The sequence below is a fragment of the Dermacentor andersoni genome, chromosome 1 (assembly GCF_023375885.2).
Source record: "Dermacentor andersoni chromosome 1, qqDerAnde1_hic_scaffold, whole genome shotgun sequence".
NCBI lineage: Eukaryota > Metazoa > Arthropoda > Arachnida > Ixodida > Ixodidae > Dermacentor > Dermacentor andersoni.
In genome coordinates this window covers 74,141,120-74,166,348 of record NC_092814.1, presented here as the reverse complement: position 1 = coordinate 74,166,348, position 25,229 = coordinate 74,141,120, and the positions used below count along the sequence as shown (strand labels likewise).

General features: G+C 44.1%; 1 long non-coding RNA gene across 7 annotated transcripts; it reads right to left on the bottom strand.

Moving 5' to 3' along the window:
• Window positions 1-359: 359 nt before the first annotated feature.
• Window positions 360-23,673, bottom strand: LOC126546036 (uncharacterized). 7 transcript variants are annotated; one of them, XR_011892456.1, is made up of 6 exons: window positions 23,595-23,673; window positions 14,683-15,058; window positions 14,149-14,372; window positions 12,174-12,374; window positions 1,984-2,077; window positions 360-462 (listed from the first exon to the last, which is right to left on the bottom strand). It is a non-coding gene; the product is annotated as an uncharacterized lncRNA (long non-coding RNA). The 7 variants fall into 7 exon arrangements; XR_011892457.1 differs by lacking the exon at window positions 23,595-23,673 and adding an exon at window positions 23,455-23,572; XR_011892458.1 differs by lacking the exon at window positions 23,595-23,673 and adding an exon at window positions 23,007-23,441.
• Window positions 23,674-25,229: the final 1,556 nt, after the last annotated feature.

The following is a 25,229-nucleotide window of genomic DNA, read 5'->3' as shown; positions in this document are numbered from 1 at the left end:
AAGCATTGCTACAACCTTGCAGCAGTGATGCCTTTCAACTCTGTCACATGGATAATGTCCTCTCTGAATCACATTTTAGCAGTGTTAGCATGCAACATTGTAATAACGTTCCACTAATGGTTTAGCAACATTGCTTATATATTTTAACACTGTTAACATTTCAGAATGTTGCTTTGTCAGCTTTCCAACATAAGGGAAACATCTGCACATGCTCTGCATCCCATACACAGCTGACCTACATTTTGAATAATGAAGTATTCCCTCATGCATGGTATCTTTACAGTATGCCATTCCATTAGATAAGAGCAGCGAAGGAATGTTGACCAGCAGTCAGTATACACTACTAATTACACAACTACTTGGGTGGAAAAAGTCACTTTATTGTTTCTGAAAGCTTTGCTCAAAAACTGATTTATTCTATACACTATCGGCACAGCTGGAATCCTCCGGTGCACTCTAATGCTGAAAAAAAGACAATACAAAATGCTACTCATAACAAGATTAACATGAACCTTTCATAGCTCATATTGACACATGTACTTGTTTATCTTGCTCCGGTGATCGCTTTTCATAGACTAACAAATGCGAAACGTAATCGCTCAGTGCAGGCACACCTGCACACACCTGCATATTTCGGAAGTTTCCCAAATGTTATCAATAGTTCTATTTGTTGTCTGTTGTCGCCAAACCCAAACTTTGTGTAATCCAATTGCGTGCGCAATGAAAATTGTGTAGTACTTTCTGGAAGGCACGCAGTCACCAGCAATTACACTGAACCTTCGACTAGTCATGTATAAAAGTTGACATGCTTCACCTGCAGATCAGATTAAGACGATCGCCGACTGTGCTCGCCACTATCATTGAGCTTTGAGTGCAGCCTGTTTTCCTGAGCACAGTTTTGCCTAATAAACAGCTAGTTTCACAATACAGTTTTTGCTGCTGTGTTCTTCAGTCAGTACAACACGATATTTTGTGTGATGCAGAGCACAGTTGATGTAACACACAGGAAACTAGCAGAGCACATGTGATGAACAGAGCATAGCACTGCACATTTAAAGGAGGTATTGACATGAAAATTGCTTCTGCTGCTTTTCTTTAGGTAGTGTCTGACTAGTCAAAATTAGAGAACACATTTTATGCAACCTGTTCAAATTATGCATCAAGCACAGGTTTCAATGTGGCAACGGAGACAGGTAACGACACTGGAAGATTAGATTGTAGCCATGTGGTATTGCAAACTCTGAAAGCTACGAAACTGGTCCTGAACATAGGGGGACATGCTCCCTCCTCTTGTCCATTAAGTGGTGAATGGACTTGGTTTTTTCAAGCATGGCCACAGTGTCCGTACACCTGCCCTGGTGGCTTGGTGACAACGGCGCTACGCTGCTAAGCACAAGGTCACTGGTTCAATTCCCAGGTGAAGTAGCCGCATTTCGATGGGGGCAAAAAGAAAAAACATTCGTTCACTTAGATTTAGGTGCAAGTTAAAGAACCTGAGCGGGTCAAAATTAACTGAAAGTCCCTCAGTACGACATGCCTCAATCAGATGGTGGTTTTCTCACGTAAAAACCAAGAATATTGTGGCTTTTTTTTTTTTTGCTCTGTATGTACGCTTCAATGGTACCTGGTACTACGAGACCACTGCAAGAGGTTTTGAAGCTGTGCTGTCATTTTTGACATCGAAAGTCGTGCTGCTCATGGTGTGCATTTTGAAGTGGTCGCACTAAAAGGCAACGCAATCATTTGTTGTACTCTTGAGGAAGTAGCAGCATCATTACTGGGTCGGGGGCTATGAAATAAAGGAATAAAACAAGACACATTCTTCTGTCAGTACTTCTTTAACACTGATGAGAAACCTAAAGGCTCTTGGGTCTGGCATACGCATGAACTAATACGAGCTCACATGCCACATACCCTAGGTATATACAGCTTACAGCAATGCTTTCAGAGTACAGGCAGATCATTTGAGAAAAAAACATGTACCCTCTCTAAATCGTTGATGAAGCACAACACAGCCAATCAGCAGCATATGACTGCACCATCATGTCGGTGGCATCAGGGAACTTCTTCACTGCCTCTGGAAAGTTGCAATACAAAACCGTGGAAGCAGATTTAGGTTCTATGTTCGTATATGTTTCGAATATTTCACGATTTATTTAAATCCCAATGTTTTTTTACAATGCCGATGCCTCATATTCATACATGTGCAGGCCAAATTAGCTGAAATTATTCCTGGCAGCTAATTTATCTCTAGGTGATTTGGTATGTATAAGCAATAATTCAATTTGCCTTTGTGCAATATAACAAGGTTCGACGGTTCATTTCAGTTAAGGCAGGCACAGCAGCCCTGGCTTAGCAACAAGTTGTCCTCACGCTTTGAGGCTGGATGTGAGGTGTCTCACTTAGCTAACATGATCTATTGCGTTAAAGAAAAAAAAAACTATTTTTTTTTTAGTATCACAGCAACATCATAAGCAGCTTGGAATGGCTGGCACTATAATTATTATAGGTCTTGAGGTTCATACTGCGACCGGAGACAGCACGTGCGTGTGGGTATCAATCAATCAATCAATCAATCAATCAATCAATCAATCAATCAATCAATCAATCAATCAATCAATCAATGAACTTTATTTCTCTTGGAATAGGAGGAGTACAGGACTAAAAGCTTGAGCAGCTTGACGAGGTCCCGATCCCTTTACAGTTTGCAAAACAGCAGGATGACGGTCAGTCATACACAATGAGTTCAAATAAATCAATGAATACTACATAACCTCTAGCAACAAAAAAATGTTTGTAACAAAGCGCAAGAACAATATACAACCTAATTGCATAGGCTTGAAATGGCATGAACATGAAAAGCAGCGATTGACAAGTAGAGGGGAAAAAATTCAAAAGGATGTACTATTCCTGAAAATAAATGGACTGGGCGAAACGTTTAATGAGAGAATTTTGATTACACGAAGGATCAAAATCTCCATGGTTTAATAGGTTCAGAAGGGAAGGTAGCTTGTAGGACAAAGATTGTTCATCATAAGAAGTTCTAGGGGTGGGTACAGTCCACATTTCTTTGTGCCTGGTTGAACGAACACTTGTGTTTGCTTTTAACTTAGCAAGATTAATTATGGTACTGATACCATACCTAAGAAAAGCTTTATAACACAACATCAGCCTACAATTATATAAACAGAACACTGGAAGAATTTTGTACTTTGTAAAAAGAAGTTTTGTATAAGAAGCATAATGTACAGCAGCAATATGTCATATGGCTCTTTTCTGCAGCAAATACAGCTTGCACAAATTTGTTACACCAGTAGTACACCACACTATGCTGCAGTACTGCAACATAGAGGACACTAATGCATTGTAGCTCAAAATCTTCGCCTTTGTAGGAAGAATACATCGCGTACGTGCAAGGACACCAATGGCAGACGACATCTTTGAATGGAGAGAGAAAGAAAAAACTTTATTTTCATGTTGGGTGGTATGGTGAAAAGGCCCTCAGTCCAGAGCCTCGCTTGCAGCATTCTTCAGTGCAGCACTGATAAACGCCGCAAGGTACTGTTGGTCGTCGGCGCTGGCTGCTTCTGTCAGCCACCCGGCATGGGGTTTAGGGGGAAGGTTTGTGGAGGCAGGATGTGGAGGTGGGGGTGGTCCACAGGACCAGAGGATATGGGATGTGTTCGGGTGTTCGCCACAATATCGCCAGGGTGGGGGATCTTCAGGTAAAAGGCTGCGGAGGAGGTGCATTCGCGCTGGTGTAGGGAGTGTTTCAGTCTGGGCCTGACGAATCAGTACACCCTGTTCATGGGTGAGCACTTTGCTGAGCTTGGAGAACTTGCGTCTTGCCTCTTGATATGGCCGCAGAAGCAGGGGAGCCCACCTTTTCGTCTGGGCTGGTCGCGGAATGCAGGGTGCCTGGTTCAAAGTCTCGCAGGCGAGCTGATTAGCTCTTTCATTTCCCGGCAGCCCATCATGACCAGGTATCCAGATGATTTCCAGAGGACCCTGAAGGTGCTCTTGAATAAATGTCGAAATGTGGGCCGGGAGATCGTTGTGCAACAATTTTCTGCAAGCTGCCATGGAGTCTGCAAATATGATTCTTGGGTAGGCTGAGTTACTAAGGGGCATGTGTTTGATCGCGGTTGCGATGGCTGTCAGTTCCGCTAAGGTAGGATCTGTCTCTGGGAATAACTCAGTATGTACAGTTTGGAGGTCGTTATTCAGGACTGCTATAGCGGAGCCCCGTGCACCAACGCTAGCATCAGCGTAGAAGTATATGCCGTCAGGGTGTCTTGCTGTGTACCTCTTGAAGTAGGCAACTCGCTGTCGTCGCCTCTCCTTGCCTCGTTCTGGATTCATATGGCGTGGCAGTGGAGCTATGGTTAGGAGTTTGCGTTGTTTCGGGGGTAGTGGGGGCATGTTCAGAAGGGGCGCAGCTTCTGGATGATGACCGATGCTATGGAGGATGTACGTGCCTTGACACGTGCACTGCAAACGCAGTTCTTGGCGACAACGATGAATGCTGACTAGTTCCGCCACCGTGTTATGGCAACCGATGTCAAGGAGGAGCTTAGTGCTGGCACTAAACGGGATGCCAATGGCCAGCTTTGTCGCCTTCCATATGAGCGCATCAAGGCGATTGATATCTTGCTGACGGAGATTGGTATAGGGCAGGTGATAGCGCAGGCGCGACATAATTAGTGCGTTTCTTAGTTGAAGCATATCCGCCTCTTTCACTCCATTTGCTCGGTTGGAGACCCTACGGATCATGTGCAGCACCTCTTCTCCTTGCCTGAGCAGGTGATGCACCGTCGCCGCGGGACCTCCATCTTTCTGGATATGGAGACCGAGGATATTAATACATTTTGGTTGGGAAATCGGCACGCCTTCGTTTACAATTTGTATGGTAGGCGGTCTCCATCTTTTGTGATGGACCAGTAGCAACTCAGATTTTTCCGGTGCACATCTAAGGCCAATAGTTTGAGCAGCCTCATGCACCCTGTTCATAGCCTGTTGGAGAGTTTCTTGGATATGCCCTGGCGAACCCGTGTTGATCCAGATCGTGATATCATCTGTGTAGATCGCATATTTGATGTCGGGGATGTCTCGTAGCGCTCTATGGACTACGCACATGGCAAGATTAAAGAGTGTGGGCGAGATCACAGAACCCTGTGGGATACCTCTCTGCGGATGGGGATACTGTTGTGAGGTGATGTTGCCTACTCGTAGCGTGTATGTGCGACTCCGTAAGAATTCCTTAATATAGTTATAAAGCTTGGTTCCGCAGCCAGTAGCTTCGAGCTCTTGCAGCATAGCATCGTGGTCAACATAGTCAAAAGCTTTCTTGAGGTCTATGGCAAGAATAGCTTTAAGTTGAGCGCTGCTTGTTTCCTTCGTGATTTCTTCGTGTAGCTGCAGCAGAACGTCTTGAGTAGATAAGTGATGTCTGTATCCAATCAAATTATGGGGTAGGTGTTGTGATTGCTCAAGATGACTAAGAAGTCTGTTAAGCACGATGCGCTCCATTAGCTTACCCACGCATGATGTTAGCGATATTGGACGCAGATTCGCTATGGCTTGAGGCTTGCCAGGCTTCGGAATGAAAATGATGCTGGCTGTCTTCCACTCTTCTAGCAAGCTGCCCGTGTCCCACACATCGTTAATTTGCTGAAGTAAGAATGCATGATCGGCTTCTGTAAGGTTGCGGAGCTGTGTTGTCGTAATTTGGTCTGGTCCTGGCGCTTTATTCGGCTTTGCTTCTGCTAAGGCACACTGTAGTTCCGCTAATGTGATTGGGCCAGTGAGACCCTCATTTTCAGGCTCTGTGCTTTAGTAGTCGGCGTACTGTGGTTGCGCAGGATCCGCAGTGTGTGTTGTTATAAGCTCGTTGAATAGGTCGTCGATATGCTCAAATGTTTCGAGCAGCTTTCGCAGCTTATGGGACGTTTCCGTCTTTGTCTGGGTTGGTCAATGAGCGATCGGATGAGATTCCATGTGGAGCTCATATTCAATGTGTCATTGAGCTTGTTGCACGTATCGTACCACTGCTCACGAGTGAGATGTTCAGTGTAGTGGACCATCTGCTCATTGAGCATGTTGATGCGTGAGCGTAGTTTTCGATTGAGCTTATTTCTTTTCCATCTCTTAATGAGGGCATGTCGTGCCTCCCAGAGATGAAGAAGATGCTTGTCCGTGCTTGGTTGCTCCCACTTCTCTATTATTTCCTTTGTGTGTGACTGGATTCGTTGCCTGACCATCTCTACCCAATCTTTCAAGTGCATGTTTTGGAAGTCTCCTACATGTGTCTTGCAGAACTCATTCCAATCCCTGAGGCGATGCTTGCACTGGCATTTTGGGAAGCCTTTGATTTGCAGAAATATCTGTACGACAATGTGGTCACTCGTTAAAGTATCGTGCATGTTAACGCATTGCGCTGACAGTCGTCCTTTAATGAAAGTGAGATCGGCCGTGGTATCCCTTTCTATGGAGTTTCCGTGCCGCGTCGGGGAGTCGGCCTCGTTAAGGAGAGTTAGCTGGGCCTGTTGCATATGGTATAGTAGGGCGGATCCTTTGGAGGAGTTTTTTGTGTATCCCCATGAAGTGTGTGGCGCGTTGAAGTCACCTGCTATAAGGTGATCAAAATACTTCGTTGGCCGCAGATTCGCAACCTCCTTGAAGAAGTCTACTTTCTGTTTTGGCGGGCTATAAACATTCGTGATGAATAAGTGGGGCTGTGCCTTGCTCTTGACAATTTTAGTTGGAAAGACGCGTACAGTGAGGCTCTGTTCTGTGCTGTGGACAACATTTGCCGCTATATCATTACGAATAAGAATGGCCAGTGCCGAATTATGGCTATACGCCGTATAGCCTGCAAAATGAGGTGTTTGGTTAGTTTCCTGGAGTAGGAGAATGTCGGGTTGACGATCTTGAGCGGCAATGTACTGCGTGAGAAGGCCCCGTTTTTGAGCAATCCCTCTACAGTTCCACTGCCACACCACCAGATTAGTCGCCATTGTTCTACTGATGATTTTGCGGACCGCCCGCTGTAGGGTAAGGAGTAGGTCACGTTACGCTGGTAGATCGACGTGCTTTGAGTCATTCGCACTCTTCCCGGCGCGGTAATGCGGCCATCGCAGCCTGCACTTGTGTAGAGACCATCGCCTCTACCTGGCTGCTGAGGAGCTCGTTGAACAGGGAGCGCATTTGGCTCATCATTTGTTGAGTGTATCTTTTTAGCGCCTCCTCAACTTGAGCAGCAACCTGTTGAGCTATCTTGGCCTCTAGACTGGTTTGCATTTCTTTCATTTCGTCCCTTAGTTGTTTAAAATCTGCTTCAAGGTGTTGTAGGGCTGTTGTGTGGTGCCTTGCCTTTTTCACTGCCGGTTGCAATGACGCTGGTTCTACTTCCTGTACTAAGGGTTGCACTATATCACCCAATGGTGTAGCTTCAGGTGCGTGTGCCTCTGCTTGCATGTCCATGTCTTCGGTAGGCTCTAGTGATTGTGACGATAGTGTTGACATTTGATTAGGTCTACAGGTTTGAAGTAGAGCGTTCTTATAATCCTTGGCTACCTTTTGAGCTCGTGTTTGAACTTGAGATGCATAGGTCACGGGGGGGAAAGGGGAGGTGCCGGGTGACTGACTCACGTTTCGCTAGTTGGCGGGTTGCTCGTCTTGTTGACCTCGGGAATGGTTGTGATCCAGAGACTGGCTGCCACCTCTGAGCCGGTTGCAGTCCCCGGAGTGGCCGCCGCTCCCGCACTGGCCACTGCTGCCGGTCTGGCTTTGGCCCCCGAAGTGGTCCCGGCCCCTGGAATGGCCGCGTCCCCTAGATCGGCTGCGGCCCCTGGATCGCCTCCTGCCTCTGGAGCGGCTGCGGCCCCTGGACTGTTGACGGCTTCTGGAGCTACTTCTGTCTCTCTATGTGTTGTCGGAGTTGCGTTTTGGGCCTGGGCTTCGGCTTGCGATGGCGACTGTTTTCATTTGCTTGTTGTCCTTTAGTTGTTTCAAACGCTTCAGGTAGGCCGCTTCTCTGACCGCTTTATCAGCGGCTCGTCGCACTTCACAAGTTGGGTCATCGGCCTTGTGGTCCTTGCCACAATTAGGGCAGCCTGGTTTGCAGTCATGATCCCCTACAGGATCTCCGACAGACTTCCCACATGTTCTGCACTTTTGTTTTCCATTGTCGCGACAAACGTCTGATCGGTATAGCAAAGCACGTTGAGCAAAATTGCGCCTTGGGTCGATGAGGGACACAGCGGTATACACCTCCGCCGAAGATGACCTGGCGAGGTACATGCGAGCCCTTGAAAGTTATGATTGCAGTGGCTGTTTTACCCATCATACGAGCCGCAATAATTTCATAATTTGGGGCTTGGAGTTCACGCATCAATTATTCAGTTGAGGTGTTCAGTTCCACGTTGTGAATCACACCTCTACACGAGTTGTGGGGCGAAGCGATATAGATGTGGACAGGGTAAGTTTTGCCATTAAGAGTGGTTTCGTTAATGCGCTGGAGCTTTTCTGTTGCCGAGGAGTCATCACTGGTTATTATAGCCAAGTTCTTTTCTTTTTTGATGTCTACTGTAGCGACGCGAGCCTCTGCAGCAGTCAGGGCTGCTGAGACGCTTAGCGCGTCGTGAAGTGTTCGTGGGCTCCGCTGAGATAGGAAAAGGCCAGTTGGCGGATGCAAAATGAGCGTTGCAACGTGCTGCGTACTTTGGGAATGTTTTGATGCTCGGGTGGTCCCTCCATCAGCGTCGGTGACAAATTTCGGGGCCATTGCTGCTGCAGGAGTGCGGGCCTTTGGCGTACTTGACGGTAGGCCTACTCTCCCAGCCGTTAGGGCTAGCTGAGCGCCCTGCCAGGTCCCTGACAAAAGCACAGAAACTCACAGTACGTTGGTCCGATCACAGCAGAAGTTAGCCAGAATGTTCGGATGATGTTCTGGAGGAGCCGAGTCGCGTCTGAGGACTGGTCCTTGTCGAATAAGTTGGCATTCGGGTCTTTCCTGTATAGTGATGCGAAGGCACGTGTGCTCGGACAGGAGCGACGCTCGCATCCCCTTTGAATGGAGGTTTTCAACATGTACATTCCATGCAAGGTGCTTTGAAAAATGTATTCCAAGGAATTTAACAGAATCCACCAACTCTAACGGCTGAGAGCCCAAAAATAAATTCAACTTCTTTGTCAGCGTTTTTCCTTTAGGTGTGTACAAAATAACTTGTGTTTTTGAAGGGTTTATTTTTTGATAAATTCGCCGTGGCCCAGGCATCTAGGTTAGACAGCGTTTTGTTGGCCATCGCTTCTATCTCTGTTTCCAAGTTCCCTGTAATAAAAACTGGCATGTCATCAGCATACGAGACGAATGTTGCATTGTCTGTGCAGTGTACAATACCATTTATGTAAATCAAAAATAAGAGTGGCCCTAGAATGCTTCCCTGTGGCACACCAACAATGACCGGCTTCCTTGCAGATGTTTCATTGTTTGTATTGATGAATTGTGTCCTGTTTGAAAGATAGGATTCTAAAAGTGCATGCGCTGTTCCACGCACACCATAGTTTTCTAATTTGCTAAGAAGGATGGTATGATCAATTAAGTCAAATGCCTCAGAAAAATCGACGTATATGCCTAATGCCATTTATTACGACTGAATGCACCTATAATTATTTCTTTTTGAGTCAAGAGGGCTGTTTCGGTAGGGCGATGCTTCCTAAACCCAGGTTGAAAGTCTTGAAACAAATCGTGGTGATTAAAAACTGATAGCAATCTGATATGCATTAATTTCTCAATACCTTTCGAACACCCTGGAATTATTGAAATGGGTCGATAGTTGTTTAGTTCCCCCTTATCACCATGCTTGAAGACTGGAACAACGTGTGAAGTCTGCATTTGTTTAGGAAATATGCCTGTAGTTAATATTAAGTTATAGATATGGTTAAGAACAGGGCATATAATATCAAGCACATACTTTATGGGGCGAATCTGGATGCCATCGGCGTGCAGGGACCAGCTGTTACCTATATCGCTGAAGCAAGAAAAGACTTCTAAGGGACTAGTTTGGGCAAGAAATAGAATGCTACTAAACGCATTTACAGGCAAGAACTGAGTATAGTTGTTCAGGCCATCAACGTCATTTAACTGTGGTTTTAATGTGAAGATTTCATTAAACGCGTTTGGTATAGCATTTCCGGAAATTTTCTGCCCGTTATGACACAAAACATCTGGAATAGCTGAAATTGAATTGGGCTTTAGTAAAGCATTCAATCTGCGCCAAAGAACATCACTTTTTTGATTGGCTGGGTCACTACAAATTCCCACGTAATAAGCATGCTTAGCAGCCCTAAGCTGATTTGTGAGATTATTTCTATATTTCTTAATCTCCGTGAGCAGGGCAGGATCTCTAGATTTCACAAATCGAGTATACATGGCGTGTTTGTGTTTAATCATACCAAGGAGCTCAGGTGTTAGCCAAGGTTTTCGTGCTCAGGATGGCCGTGTCATTTTTTTCATGGGGAAGTGTTCATGGTAAACAGTTCTGAAAGTGCTCATAAAAGCAGTATACGCCGTGTCACTATCTTCTGCTCGGTAAACACTGTTCCAAGCTACATGAGTATAGCTTGGCGAAATGCTTCAAGATTTGATGAAGTAATGTATTGAATAAAGACTGGTTTTTTTTTAGTTTTACTAGCAATGCAGTGAATTCTATTTACTAGTAATATAATACCCAAATGATCACCGATATCAGTGTACACAACTTCGGCCTCTAATGAATCAATATTAATGTTTGAAATGAATACACCTAATAGGGATGCACCTTCAATAGTCACACATATTGCAGTAGACATTGTTTGAAAAACCATATGTTGTGACAAGAGATTGAAAATCCTTTTGTAGCAGGGAAGACGAAAGAGAGTTTATATTGACATCACCGCCTAAGATTAGATTGATCTTCTCTTCTAATGTATAACTGAAAAGTTTTTCAAGAAACACAAGAAATCGGGTTGCGACACCTGATGGTGGTCTCTACACAACGGAAAACATATTGCTATGACACTGCATTGTTAACACCTCATAGTCGGAAGTTATATCAGTGAATTCACCTACAGGCTTAGTCACAATATCGTCCCTGAGCAAAAGTGCGACACCGCCCCCACGCTTAACCTGACGACTTCGGAAAAACTATTGATAGCCAGGAGCCTGAAACATGTGCGATGTGGGCATCAACCAAGTTTCAGTTAACATTATTGCTGTAAACGGTACTCCGAAAGTGTCGATTAGCAAGGTCAAGTCACATAATTTATTTGGAAGTGATCGAACATTTTGATGAAAAAATGTCAGTTCCGGCTTTTTAACTGACACTAATAGTTTTTTTTTTTCGGATGGAACATAGCCCATTATCAAGCCAAGTGAAGCATGGTTAGTCCCAATCAGCAAATTTTAGACAGGTCCCTTGCGCTTTCAATGACACACACCTGGCTAACTTCTGTTTCCCTCGCCTTGATGCGGCAACCATTGGTCCACATAAACTTCCATTTTCTTTCTCTCTTCAGGGCCAATGCCTGGGCAAAAAGACGCTTATTGTCGGCCATCAAGTGTTCATTGATAAAGACTGGAGTGGCTGGGGTCCGAGAGAGATCAAGGTCTGTCGTAGTTAACCTAGCGTTTCTAGCTTTGCTGATAAAATCAGCCTTCTTTGTTCTCAGGCAAAATCGGGCTATTATGTTTTTGTCTTTCTTGGCGGGTACCCGGTGAAATACGTGAATACCTGCAGAAGTCACTGGTAACCGATTTTTTGCAAAATGGCATTGCAGTCCTCCCCTTGCGTGCACGGCATACCCTTAATCTCAACGTTGATTCGAGAGTACTGCTCCGAATCGGCGAGCCTTTTGGCTAAGTGCTCGTTTTCTAGCTTTAAAGCTTTGTTGTCCAATGTTAGCGCTTCCTGATCTTGTTTAATTTTTTCGTACAGGGAGTTGAACATCTCTAGGCTTTTGCACATTTCAGCCACTTCTCGTCGAAGTATGTCAACCTTGCGCGACAATTCTGCGTTCGTAACCATCGTTCACAAAGATACACCAGGTTGGCAACAGCAGGTGCGGCAATATGAATTGGGTGGAAAGATTCAATTAATGAAAACTAACCTGCGTAGTGAAATGCGTGGGCTTACCGGCAGAAACTTGTTGCCAAAGCCGCTGCTGCCAACCGAAGTGCAGAGTGATGAGCGCGGTTTAAGTAGTGTCGATGGCAGCGCCATGTCAGGGTCCACTTCCTCTCGTCACTGCAAGCAGGTGCACATGTCGATCTGTCGTCCTCAAGGGATGATACCAACGGCTTGGAATGGTGACCGCTGAAAGCAGTGCCTCGGTGCCTGCGTAGTGAAATGCGTGGGCTTAGCGGCAGAAGCTTGTTGCCACAGCTGCTGCTGCCAACCGAAGTGTATAATTAAGGAACGGAGTATAAGGAAGTGGGTATAATTAAGGAACGCACACAATGACCCGTTACAGTGGCTCCTTCCCACTTTTATATGCTTCACCACATTACAGGCCTCTAATGCGGCGAAGCTGACTTCAGGAAAACCTGTCATTTTGCAACACGTATTAGACCTTTGCCTCTGGTGCAGTTCTCAATGCAAGCCTCGATCTGAAGTAAACTGAATTAGGCCTACAATGCCTACAAAGTAGTGGCGTGGATTTAAATCAGATTTCGGCTAGCCACCTAGTGCATAATGGCAATTATGATGTGGCTGTTCTGCATGGTGCGTATCTTTATTTTATTTCCTTTTTTTTCAGTGAGCTGGGGTAGTTTTACAGGGAAATTATGGCCTTGTCCGTGCAATCGGGAGTCTCCCAGACAAATTGGTAGAGTTGGCAGGTATGGTATACCTGCAGCAAACAAGAGAAAAAATAAATGCTTTAGCTGGCTTACCAGTCATGATACTGAGAAAGTGCAGGCCCATGATTGCTTTCTTCCCTTTCCTCCCCGTCATGCTAAAACGTTGGGCATAACTGTCTTGCATGCACTTCTGCTCTATGTGGTGCAGGGCATCCCTCAGAGACGATCCTCCTATCATTGACAGGCAGAAGACCTAAGAACAGAAGTATTATAAAAGACCACCAGAGCAGCATATTATTATTACTACAAAATAAAACTGAGTAAGTGCCTAATAACTTGCTATAGGCTGTCGTAAGAGCCCTGATGAAAATGGACGATGCTATAACTTCAGTCATTTTTGCCAGTCTTGTAGGCTACATTCAGAAAATGAAAATATGTTAGGCGTCAATGACCAGATGTACAGAATTATTTTACAGGCAAAATATTCAACTTAGGGCAAGTAGTGACCACGGACGCAAATCATGAGACTGAAATAATCAGAAGAATAAGAATGGGCTGGGGTGCGTTTGGCAGGCATTCTCAGATCATGAACAGCAGGTTGCCATTATCCCTCAAGAGAAAAGTGTATAACAGCTGTGTCTTACCATACTCACGTACAGGGCTGAAACCTAGAGGCTTACGAAAAGTGTTCTACGTAAATTGAGGACGACACAACGAGCTATGGAAAGAAGAATGATGGGTGTAACGTTAAGGGATAAGAAAAGAGCAGATTGGGCGAGGGAACAAACGCGAGTTAATGACATCTTAGTTGAAATCAAGAAAAAGAAATGGGCATGGGCAGGACATGTAATGAGGAGGGAAGATAACTGATGGTCATTAAGGGTTACGGACTGGATTCCAAGGGAAGGGAAGCGTAGCAGGGGGCGGCAGAAAGTCAGGTGGGCGGATGAGATTAAGAAGTTTACAGGGGCAACATGGCCACAATTAGCACTTGAGCGGGCTAGTTGTAGAAGTATGGGAGAGGCCTTTGACCTGCAGTGGGCGTAACCAGGCTGATGATGATGATGATTCAACATATGCAACAAGGCATATAATACCACAAATGCCGCATTTGAACCTTATTTGGAGCACATCCTGCTGCTGGAGGTAAGCCATATATAAACAGAGTGAATAAAGGGCCAGGCTTTTACCATGAAAAAAGTACTACAAAGATGACAGCCACAGTAGCAGTGAATACTATTATATGGCTGAAATGCATTAAAAATGAGTGCACAACGCTGACTTCGAACAATAATAAACATAAAACTTACACAGTTATTCCTGCTCTGGGCAATAGAGAGTTGACTCTCGAGCTCCTGAAACCCTTCACGGGATGTCAACGGTAGCACATCAAGGACGCTGTTGCCAACAGGTCTGGAACTTCAGGCATGTGCTTCCAGCGAGTACAACATTTCCAACGTCATTAAGATCTCTCCTTATGCTGAGAGCTCTGCTCTCATCTCTTCCAACTTCTTCAGAATTTTATTCTGCAGTCCTGTTAAGGAAAGGCAAAGCAGTGTTTCACATTAGTATATCAGAGATGACAACTAGATTTTCTTCAAGACTAATGAACGGCAATAAGAGTTCTCATACTTCTTAAACAATGCACAATGAAAGCTACGAGACCTAATGACAAAATGTTTGAGTAGCACCACAACTGCTACAGCAGCTGCTGGTTGCTGAGTGAGCTCACATGCAAGTCAGAAGTGAAATAAGGTGGTTCCATTTTGTCATTAAAACAAGTAATCAGCAGTTACATTTATTTGTAAAAACATGTACAAACCGCCAGTGCTCCTTCTACTCACTCGACTTCTGTGAATCCCTCTCTGCATGTTTGACCTTGCACTGATGATGCAGGCATGGCTGAAGATCCAGAGTGCTCAGAGTTCATCAACATGAAAGGCACATCAGTCGAGCGGCTACTGGTACTATTCTGCGAGACTAGAGGCTCAGGAGGGACAGCGAAGCTTGCTTGCAGACGTGAATGCGTTGGAAAAGTTTCCCTTAAGCCTTGTAAAAAGCCACCATTGTCTGCACCAGACACACGCTCCTCATCTGAAGAAGTCAATCATGCGGCACACCGTCGCCGCCGCCTTCTGTGCTGGTTGCTGTCATCTTCAATTGCCAGGCCCAGTGTTAAAGCAGCCAGCTGCTCTTTTTCTCATGCTGCATTATAAATGGCTGCAAACAAAAAAATAAATAAACAAGCACATGAAATAAAGGAACAACATGAAATAAAACATCTCTGAAACGAAGTCAACATTACAGGGCTAGGACCAATTTCTATGAATGTACAGCTTACTAAACTCGCACAGTACACAACAGCTGCATTCTTCCCAAGCAGTCATTGGAATTTCCTAGTTTTTTATTGCCAATGATATACTGAGAAAATTCTTATATGGTGGCCAAGCAGCTTTCCATCTGCTTATTAGCCACGTAGATTGTATGGCAGACACCTCATGACTTTGTTTAAGTGAACAACACAGAATCTCTGCAGTGCTGAAAAAAATGTTGCAGTTTCACCCAAAAGGTGAAGCATCGACTGCGATAGCAAATTATTAGACAGCAATATGAAGTAAGGATAGTAGCTTTAGTGGCCGTATAAACTTGCAAACATTCACTTACTAAATTAACAAGCAGAGTGTCATGTGCACACAGGCAAACTTAAGCACATCTCACTCTACGACCGCGGACATTCGCTGTCAAAATGCTGGCATGAAAAAGAGCAGCAACAGCAGCAAGCGAATTGCCCTTCATGGTGCCTCTCACAACGTAAACTAAGTGGCAAGAACACAGCACACATGAAGCCATCAGCTCTCGCTGTGCCTAGACTCAGTACCCACCGCAGATTGCTTTCAAAACAGGGCTCACACAGCCGCATTCAGCTGCCACCGGAGCATAACTGCCCCCTGCTACCTTGCACACAATAGAAGACAGCATGCTTCCTTCCCACCTTCCTCCCTTGCACATGCGAGATCGAGCCACTATCCTCCTCAGCTCACCCTCACACCCACAGTATATGGTGTGAGGCTGCGATGTTATCGCACTTGGACTTTATATGGAATATGATCGTGATGGCAATGACGATGGTGGAAGTGCGCCTGGGGTGTCCCTATAGTTTCCATCGCAATAAAATGCACAAAAGCATTTCAGTACAAGCAAGACAAGCCATGGCAATTGAAGGAAGAATACAGGCATAAAATGCTATAAGTTCTCAATCAGACCTCGGTAAGAGTACAAATAATGGCTGCATTAAATGTGAACTTTGCTTAATTCACATAATTCTGAGTCATAGCCTGCATTATGCCACATTTAATTTCACAGTGCTTGGACATGTGGTCTCAAGCAGTGTCCCTCACCAGCAGCCTAAGTCCATCTCAGGCCAATGATTTCCAAGTACTCCTGCTCTGCATCAAACAAACTAACCCACTCCATAACATTTTTATCTCACTAGTTTTCCAATTGTGTGCCACAGGAAGGAAAACCATGAGAAAAAGTAACAAGTTCTCCGTTACTCTCAACTTAATACACCACTGGTTACATGTACTTTCCTAATTCCTAATCTACAGGAAAGCATACATGCCAATTTGTTTATAATTACGACAAACAGCTACACCTCAGTCATAGAAAATTGAGAAACTCACAAACCATAAAAAGGGATTCAGTGTTGCATTGCCTCTAGCTTTTATGTGTGCAGAAAAGAAAAACTGCATAGAACACTGGTCCATACGGTAGACACACACACTTGCGTTCAATGTCAGTTATGCTCCACACAGAAAAACCTGTTGAAAGCTGTGGAGCTGCGAAGATGTTCAAGCTTGCAGATAGCAAAAGGCTGATGGTAGAAGCTGTCCAGTCTTTAAAAAAAAAACATAAGCTGATCCTTTATCGTTGCTTATGATGTTCACTACCTGGACAATGTGCCCATCTTTTAACTTCACATGTGCACAGTTGTCTCCCTTGTCAGCCGTGAAATGGTGCCTTTAATTTTAAGTGCAGAATATTGACTGCCCTTAAAACCAGGAGGAACTGGTCCATTGCAGTGCTGGCCAGACAGTTGGTATGCTGGCATAGAAGAAAATCGCACTGCATAACGCCCTGCTCCTTTTCCCCTCAACCAACACACAACTTGTAGTAGAGCTCGAACATGCATCTTCAGCAGTGCCTTTATCTCATAAAGATAACTCTCAAATATAAAAGCTCAGTATGCATCAAGAGGTCCAAATGTTACGGCTTCATCAGCTATGTTCAGTAAGGAAAGAACATTATATAAATAAATTCCATTTCCATAATGCTCACCAGCCTCAGCAATAAACCCTCTTAGGAGCGTTTATTACAGTATCAACATGAGTAGCTGAAAATTTCTCACTTGTAAAGATCATAATCGTAACAGTTCAGAAGGTGTTTCCTCATCACACATAAACAAACCAGGCTCATACAGACTTTTGGAAACTGGCTTAGTAAACCTATGCTTAAACACAGCAAGGCTGATTAGCCACTGATTTATCATCATCATCTCATCAGCTCTCATCAGTTTGCAGGGGACTCATAGAATCAGGAAAAATAACTTTGCTGTTTGTGCACGAGTACACACCTTCTTGAGTAAATTTCTCACATCCCTACTAAGTAGTGGGACCCACAATACATTTTAGAAATGCTCTTGCAGGCATATCGCAATCAATGCATTTAGCTGAACCCTGAAGGAACGATCATTATAGCCGACACCTTCATTTAAAACTGCATTCATCCCTTCCGTAATGTCGTGGATGTAAGTGTGCAAGTTCTCAGGCTTTGTTTCCTTCATAAAGGGTGGCAATGAAAGGGGTACCGATGACACTCTCATTCACAATTACAAGTAACGGCCAGAAATGCCTTCTCGAACTTCTTGAAATGGGTATCCATCTACATTTACCATAAATGACAAAGTGTTGTACACCTCGGGGAATTTTTGGCTACTGGTCCTGGAGCACAGAACTTATTCAAAAATAACAATATAAGCCACCATCCGTTGGAACTATTCACATCACTCTTCGGGTTCTCAGCAACATTCTTGCATCTACAGGCAAATCAAGGTGATGAGGCTTGAGGATTTTCAAAAGGGAGCTCAAGTGAGGGGCAGTATTTTTGTTTCCAGTGTCTAGTGCTGTAATTACAGTTGAAAACTGTCCTCCTCAAGGAACTCTCCTGTCCCTAGATCTTCATTAACAGCCGTCAAAGACCCATCGTCGCCACTTGCACAATCGGCCGCAGAACACTGCACTTCAAGACATGGTCCTTCTCTTGGAAAGCTAACATCACAACTACCATGGCTGGCGTATGCACTACTGGCAGAACAGCCAGTGGTTTCTGTAGCTGTCGCAACTCCGTTAGGAGCATCACCAAACCCATCTCTGCTGCTATGATCGCAACAATCGGATCCACCTTACAAGATAACGTCCAGCTCATTCCGGACACGTTCCGCAATCTGTTGCTCTCTCTGTAGAGAGGACACTTCACTGAACAAGCTTCTTACCCTTGACCTCTTTATGTTCACATGGGAAGGTATAAAACCAACTGAGTTAAAATGATCGACGGAACAGTAACCACCGCTGTCAACACAAAAACAAAGTAGGACTGTCTATAGGGCCTATGTTACTTTATGATTAATTTAGTTCTGGTGTTTTGCATGCCAAAACCACTGTCTGATTATGAGGCAAGCTGGAGTGGAGAACTCCAGATTAATTTTGATTACCTGGGGTTTAACGTGCACCCAAAGCACGGTACACTGGCATCTCTGCATTTTTGCCAATCGAAATGAGGCCGCCATGGCTGAGATTTGATCCCATGACCTCGTGCTTAGCAGCGTATTGTCCTAGCCACTAAGAAACCATGGTGGGTGTTACTCGATGATGGGACTGTCAACATGGCTGTGTCGGCAAACGAACTGAACAAACCGCGACGCACGCAAAGTGGATTGGGAATGTGGCACCACTCATAACATTTTTAATTTACTAGACTAAATAAATCTGCATATAAGTTTTAAGAAATGACACATCTGCACTTATTCACAATAAATATGAAATATTTCTTTGGTATGTTCATCTCTTATTTTCTGTACACCCATTCCGCGAAAGGAGTGGCACATGGCCTCCCAGGTTGTGAACGCCGGCAGGTTTTGCTCTGGCTGTCCCATTCACACAGAAAGAGCGTAAGTTCAGTGGTGGGCATGGCCAGTTTCTTCTCCTCACTATAACAACCGAGAGCTTTTCATGCATCGGGGAGGCTTTCGAGCACACCGGTACTATCGGTGTGGCTTGTAATTGGTGAGAATTTCTTTTGCACTGCTATGTGATCCTTTACTGATTTGTAACACCTGGCAGTCTACTAGGGGCAAACTGCATGCTGGCACCTATTTATTCTCAAATACATTATTTTCTTTCCACACACATACTCCCGGCCACCACATTTATGTTGGCATGTAGAAGTGGAACACATCTGCAAGAGTTCGTCATGTGCTGGAAATGCAGTATACTTCACAGTTTGCGAGTTATATGCATGTTCATCATTTTGTGAGCTGGTTCCAGAGCTTTAAACCAATCACTTGCTGGTGTCGGCACTTGCTTTCATCTATGCATTTCGCCATCGCGATAGGGTGGGAAGCAAGATGGAAACAAGCATGACCCGCCCACACAAACATGCTGCAATCGCTCGTGTACTTAATATAGGTGAACATTAGAGAATCCAATGTGGTTAAAGTTAACCTGGAGCCCTTTACTATGGCGTTCCACATAATTATGTCATGTTTTTGGTATGTATTCCCCAGGATCCATTTATTTATATTTAAGATTTTTTAAATTTATTCTTCACTTATATACTTACACTCTAAAAACAGTTGCACCCTTTGGGGTGTATATTTGCCACACAACAATAATCGTCATATGTCTTGTCCACATTTCCTTTCTTTAACGTGGCGAGCCCGGTACTTTCCAGTAACGAACGGCATGTGCGTTATCAGCATGACATAGCATTCCCGACAGGAAAGTAACGAGCGCAGCGTTTTTAAGAAAGGAAATGCGGGCAAGACAGATGACGATTATTGTTGTGTGTAGCAAATATACACTCCAAAGGGTGTAAACTTTTCTTAGAGTGTATTAAGTACACCAGTCAAAAGGCAAATATTCCAGGTTCAGTGTCACCAAAATGTGCAAATGCACAAAGAATGTTTCACCTAAGGCGCAGCACACTTTAAGAAAGGTGTTTTTGCAGATTAAAGAAAATTCGTATGTTCTGTTGCTTAAGTTTGCATGCCGTTACCTGCTGCGTGTCACAGTCACAAGGCTGGATGAAGCAAGAAATTGCACGCCAAGTGTTAAATGACACATTATGCAATTATTTACTCTCTTATTAATGAGCGTAGTTGCCACCCAAGCAGGCATTACCATAACTAAAAACAGTAATGATTTAAATGTTACATAGAATACAAAAATGCTAGTTGCTTTTCTGCATGACTGCTTAGGGCATGTTTACTTTTTTAAATATATTTATTTATGAATATATTGTGCGGCCTTCAGGAAGGCATTTGGCTTACCCAATGCCTTTAAAAATTCAAATTCAATGGGCAAGTAACGTTACATCAATGCAAAGTAAGTGTTAATCAACAAGGCAAAAAAAACATCACATAACAAAAGAATTATTCACAGAATGCGATGGGAAGCAACATGAAAATAAGAACAGGAAAAAAGGACCCATGGTAAGATACAAGTAAATATTACACGAACATAACTGCACAACAAGGTAGGCCTACAAATGCAAAAACTGTCATATCAATTGATGAATCATTGCAATGCAAAGTGAAAATAATAATAACTAGGCAGATGACAATTAAACTCTGCGCTTTATGATGAGCTACCATTTCAGACAATGAATGGTGTGTGAAGCCACACATGATCTGTTTTGAAAAATAAATTATTGAACATAAGTACAGGCTATATAGATACTACAAATTCAATGGCTAAATAAATGGCTAACAACAAAAGAAGATAAAGGAAAACATAAGGTACAAAAGAACTAAATGGTTGAGACAGCAAAATGTTTGAGGTAGAGCACGAGGTCGAGCTAGCCTGTGAAAATCTCCTACAGCACATGAAAAGAGAGGCAATGCGCATGTTGAAATCTCGAACGGTCAGCCTTCCGCTGCAGTCTCGCCAGATGGATGGATGGATGGATGTTATGAGCGTCCCCTTTGGAACGGGGCAGTGGATTGTGCCACCAAGCTCTTACCTAATGCCTATATATATACCTACCTACCTCTACCTATATTGCCTAATGCCCTACCTATGTTAAATAAGAAAAAAAAAAAACCCACGATGAATACCCATAACCAAAGTTTCTGAACCCCTATTGCGAACTTCGTTTTTGTACGCCTCCATTGTTTGTAGTTTCCCTTCTTTTCTTCCACCAATCTTCCCATCACCTCTTACTAATCTCTATTGCAGACATGTTTACTTTGCCCCTGGTCTCGCTGAACCCAAGGACTTCAAGGAGGCCAGTGGTGCCTAAATCGACCGCTGGGCAGATTTCTTGACATTCTAATAAAACATGCTCCATCGTATCCCTAGCTCTAATGCAGCAAGCACATGCTTCTTCTACCTTCTTATATCTCGCTTTATAAGTGCGTGTTCTAAGGCATCCTGATCTCACTTTGGAAAGTAATGAGCTTCCCTTTGAGTAATCATAAATTGTTTCTTTCCTGATTTCATTTTTTCCTTTTAAGTAATTACTCAGGGCAGCTTTCTTTTCCACTGCCACCACCCATGACATTATCTCATCCTCTCTGACTTTCCGCTTGGCATTCTTTGTTGCTGTGTTCATCACCATACTTGCTGGTAAGCTTCGTAGTTCTTCTCCTCCATTCTGAATCAATGTTTTTCCTGTAGATATACCTTAACGCTCTCCCAGCCCATTTACTTTCTTTCATATTCCTCAGTCTTCATATTCTTCATAATCAATTTTACTGTGAGCTTCCCTCACTTCAAAAATTGTCCACCCCATATCACCCTGCGCAGCTTCATTTGTAGTCTTCCCGTGAGCACTCAATGCAAGGCATCTCACTGACCTTTGGTTCCCATCGAGTCCTGATTGTAGCCCTGATTTAAAGCAAGCAACCGCATTTCCAAAAGTAAGTCCTGGAACCATTACACCTTTCCACATATCTCGGAGGACCTCGTACCTATTGTATCCCCATAGCGCTCTGTGCTTCATTATGGCTGAATTTCCCTTCCTGTTCACTGTTATTGTTTTTTCCTGTGTTTCCATATATCGGCTGCCGTCATTTATCCATAACCAAGGTATTTATATTCTTTTACACGAGATATTTGCTGGCTCTGTGTTGACACTGTCTGTTCACTGTTTTCATTGAATACCATAACACCTGATTTTCTAACGCTACATTTCACACCTAAATTCTCACCTTCCTGTCCACAGATATTTGCCAGACGTTGCATATCACTTTGCTTGTTAACTAGCAACACAATGTCATCTGCATAAAACAAACCTTCAAGTTGTTGCTCTCCTAATTTACCCGTCTGTCTGTATAAAGGTTAAGCCCTAGGCTATATTAATTCCTTCTAGTGCTCTTTCCATCCTCACCATGTACATCATAAACAGCAATGGGGATAACGGGCACCCCTACCTCAGTCCCTTGTTGATATCAACTTTCTCCTCACGCCTCATTCCTTCCCATTCAACGCAAAGGGTATTTTCTAGGTAAATCTCTCTCAAAAGCTGTAGACAATCATTGCCCAAGCTCCTGTAATGCTTAAAAAGGCCACATATAACGGTCTCCTTTCTAGTCTTGGTATTTCAATACACTGAGTAAGGACAAATAAGTTATCATCCAAACGCCTACCTATTATGAAGCCATTCTGAAGTTCTCCCGAAATGCCATTATTCTCTGCCTATACTTGCTGCTTTAATTGAATTGCCTGCTTTTCTAACCTGTATATTACCGATGCAATGGTCTGTATGAGTGAATTCTGTATTTCTCCCCATTACCTTTATAAATTAAGTTCATTCTACTTTGTCGCCAACTGCCTGGTACTCGTCTATCTTCTAAAGTTTTTTTTCACTGCTTTCAACAGAGCTTCCTTACTTTTTGGTCCTAGTTCATTAATCAGCCTAACGGGAACCTCGTCTAGTCCTCTGGCTGTGCGTTTAGGAAATTTCTCTTCGGCTTTCTTCCACTTGAAATTTGTCTGCACCAGCTCCTTTTCCATTTGGTTCTCTTTCATGGTATGCGGCGTAAGCCCCTCCATCCACGCGCCACCGCATGGTCGGCGAAAACGTGTATGGGGCCGGAGCAAAACCGGCCAGCGCACGCTATCTCGGAGGCCATGAAGCGCATCTGCTATAGGTCGCCTGCGAGCCGCGATTTTCTTCCCTTGCATATTTACAATCACGAATTTAATCGATCATCTCGTCGCGTTGCCAACCGGAGAAAACGCTCACAAAATCATAAAATTTTCTACAGGTGGGACTGCAACAATGGACAATGCACACAGAGCTGATTTTAAAAAAAGAAGAAGAAAGAAAATCCTCACCATGTTCACTTTACGTTCACTCACGCTCATGGAGGAAAAAATTTCTTTTTTTCCTCCATGCTCACATTGCTGTAAGCCATGGCATGCATGGCATAGAACACTATAGTGAGAAACTCTATGGCATAGAATAAAGAACGAACTTTGGCCATGGTCCGAGACACACTTGAAGACGGTCGCATTGTTCACTTTAAAACCATGCCAAAACTATGGCCAAAACAATTACCGATGGCCATGGTGATCGCACTTGATCAAAAATAATATGTTGCGCACAATGTGACAGCGTGCTGGAACTGTTTCTGAAATAAGTTTACTTTCGTGTGAAAAGCGTTTCGCATGCCTGGTAGTAACAACTGGCTTTCTCGCAGTAACAAATGGCAATCTCGAAGGACATGCTTTTCTATACTGCAAGCAACAGAAACGATTGGAAGAGGCGAAAGTACGCTTCTTTATTCTATGAGTACGCCATATCTTCAAAATATCGATAGTGACGGCCTCCAATATTTTATGCATATGATTTTATGTACCATCTACGGCCTGCATAGGTGGTGTCTGAATCCACGTCCCAGCGACGGCCCCCAAGATATGCAAATCTTGAAGGCAAGTGCATACGGCGGCAGCGTTTGCGGAAGTCGTAAACCCGCCAACTTTTGCACACTATCTATCCCACACTATGATTCAGTAAAACCCGACGTCTATGACGGGTTTCAGGCTCCCAGAATTGCTTCCGCCGCTTTTAACTATAGATTTTAGCAAGCAGAAGCATAGCCTTCAATTAAGATTTCAATTTTTAATCCACACGTCACCTTTGTTCTTTTAACTGGTGCAAAAAAGTTTATCTTCGCGCACTTACACGAAGCCATTTTTCAGAGCAGTAGTGTAGCGGGCAAAGTACACTTTCTGCACCGTACTTTCGATGAGTGTAGGTAGCAGACGACAAACAGGTGTCGCAAACAGGTGGCACCATTTTGTCTAGGACTCTCGGTACTGATATGGCGATGATAGAGAAGGTACCTGCATGGATAGGCATCGAAATTCCGCCGTGACCATGTGTCACAGATCACTGCACAGACGGTCACAGGGGAAGGTGAACTAATCCTCCAAGAATACAAAATTATCACAGATGGTGAAGACTGATTCAGACTCCGCGTGCATAGAGAAGTCGTCTTCAAGGGCTGTGCATTCGCGATATATTCAGCTGCAATTTGTTTACATTTGTTGCTGAAAGGAAACGCGTGATTTGGCAATTAGTTTCAGGCAAGGGCATATACGTAGCCAGTAAGTGCAAAGTCAGGCACTTTTCGTCTGCTTATGCAGAAAACCACGAATATAAAGTGGCGCCCTCTTAAGTTAATTTTGGGAAGTTGAAGTCTATGCTCATGGCCTACGAGATTTGCGCACGCTGACAGCTTGAGCCATGCTTGATCCCGTGCAATCCCGGAGGCCATGCTATGCTTTTGCATGTTGAGTGTGCCGGAGGCGATTGTGGGAGCCGAAAACGCCACAGACGTCTGGTTTTGCACATCACCAATACCACAGCACACGTACAACCCCATCGAGGAAGGAAAAAGACTTCCTTTTTTCATGTATGAACCCCTACGCCTATCCACTCAGGCGCGGTACCCGCAGGGATCCACAGTAGGCAAAAACCAACGTTACTAGAGCCAGCTCTCCGTGGTGCTACATAGTGATGCTAGTAATATTGCGCTATAGCCATCGAGAAAGGACAGGCAATAACATGGCCTTTACGATTTGGTTTTGATACTTTGAAGGGGTTA